Source organism: Rattus norvegicus, chromosome 11, assembly GCF_021556685.1.
Source record: "Rattus norvegicus strain SHRSP/BbbUtx chromosome 11, alternate assembly SHRSP_T2T, whole genome shotgun sequence".
NCBI classification, from domain to species: domain Eukaryota; kingdom Metazoa; phylum Chordata; class Mammalia; order Rodentia; family Muridae; genus Rattus; species Rattus norvegicus.
Genome location: NC_141544.1, coordinates 42,573,376 through 42,575,698, shown reverse-complemented (window position 1 = coordinate 42,575,698; position 2,323 = coordinate 42,573,376).

The following is a 2,323-nucleotide window of genomic DNA, read 5'->3' as shown; positions in this document are numbered from 1 at the left end:
CAAATTCCCAATAGAACAGTAGGCATTGACAAGGCCAGACATGCTCATAGCTCAAGGGCAAGCAATTAGAAAGCTAAGTACCCACCAAGAGAAAATTAAAAGAAGAATCGAGCATTTTTCATACAGTAGATGACAGAAATGACATTTCTTGTTGAATATCGGGAAATGAACGTTTGCTCCACTTTCCACAGACATATAAATGAAAATATCTCTGAGGGAATCTTTGCCTTAATTTATTTATTTTAAAAGATTTAGTTATTTATTTTATGTATAGAGTACACTGTAGCTGTCTTCAGACACACCAGAAGGGGGCATCAGATCCCATTACAGATGGTTGTGAGCCACCATGCGGTTGCTGGGATTTGAACTCAGGGCCTCTGGAAGAGCAGTCAGTGCTCTTAACTGCTGAGCCGTCTCTCTAGCCCTGTGCCTCAATTTAAAATACCTACTTTAATCTAAATTTTCTATCATGTAGACCACTTACATTTACTCACAAAGATAAATATGACATTTCTGTGGTAGATTAAATAAAATGTGCTTGACCTATACATCATTAGTGACTAGTAATTGAAGGATTGTGGAAAACCAGTTTAATTCATAGTTTTATAGGTATTCGAATTAAAGGAAGTCCAAGATAGAAGATGAGACCATGATAGAAGACATCGACTGTTTCAGAAAAATAGGCTCGGTAGGCTCTGTGTCAGCAAGAAGGGGGATTGATTGGCAGATACGTCTCGAGTTCAGTATCTGTATCTCCTCAGCTAACTGCACAGGGGAATGGGTGCCTAAAGGCGTGGTTTGCTGGGACGAGGTGAGATGGATACTTTCCCTTATTCCATCAAATACGTAAGAATTTAGATTTTAAGAGACACATGATCTTTGTCCTGGGCTTTTACTGATGACTGCGCCAAAGCTCTGGGAAGTATCTTCACCAATTACGGTAGATTTGTGTTCACTTAGATTCACTTGTAAGGTGCCGTCATTCCCTCTGTGGTTCTGGTAACTACAGCAGTCTTACACAGACGGGCGGATCTGAAACACAGTCTCATGGTGAGGAACTTGGAAATTAGAATCCCAAATTACTACAGAAAACAATAGAGCTCCCGTAGACTAGAGAATTAGAAGAAAAATGGTCTCATTTTGAATTAGAAAGTGTTTCCTGCCAGGGCTGACAAATGCAGAGGGGGATGCTCTAAGCCATCATTGGACTGAGCACAGGGACCCCAATGGAGCAGTTAGAGAAAGGGCAGAAGGAGATGCAACCCCATAGGAAGGACAACAATATCAACCAGCCAGAGCTCCCAGAGCTCCCAGGGACTAAACCACCAACCAAAGAGTACACATGGACAGACCCATGGCTCCAGCCGCATATGTAGCAGAGGATGGCTTTGTTGGACGTCAATGGGAAGAGAGGCCCTTGGTCTTATGAAGCTCGATGCCCCAGTGTAGGAAAATGCCAGGGCTGGGAGGTGGGAGTGGTTGGGTGGGTGGGGGAGCACCCTCATAGAAGTCGGGGGATAAGATAGGGGTGACTCTGAGGGGAAACCTGGATAGGGGATAACATTTGAAATGTAAATACATAAAATACCCAATAAAAAAAGAAAGTGTTTCCCGTGGAGAAAGCTGTTGGCTATAAGGACTCTGAGCAAATAGTAAGCTTACACAGAGTTCTACAGGAAGGAAAAGGTTTCACCTTAAGACTTTTCATCTTACCGATGGACTTCCGTGCCTCTTCTCCACTCAGCTGGGTGTGTAACAAAATTAGGACCCTGGATCCTACTGCTCACCTGGTCACGGCGGAACCAAAGTTGTCACGAGTGCACACACTTGCAGGAGCCATTTCTAGAAATATGGTTATTTTAGTAAAAAAAAAAGTATCATAAAATAACTGAGAGTGTACTGTGTATAAGGTTATGGATCTTGGGAAGAGAATGAACAAATCCTACCCAGGGGAAAAGCAATCCATAGAGACTTATGAGCAAGTGGATAGGCTGGGCTGTGTAAACTTTCTTCACGGCCAGTCTTTAATTTTTAAGACCTGCGCTATGACTCAGAAGAAGAAATAAAGTGCAGTGTATTAAACGAGAGGAAGACGTGCTTAAGCTAACAGTAGATGGAGATTGGACAAGAGCCTCCTGTTCGTACTTAGATGCAACATGAAATTTTTACCACAAAACTTAGCATCAGTGACATGAATGGGGAGAATTCTTGATTACCATGAATAAACAAATCTCACAGGATGTTATTAGACTTAGTCTATAATTTCTTTAAATTTTTATTATTTTTAATTTTACATGCACAGGTGTTTTGCTTGCACGTATTT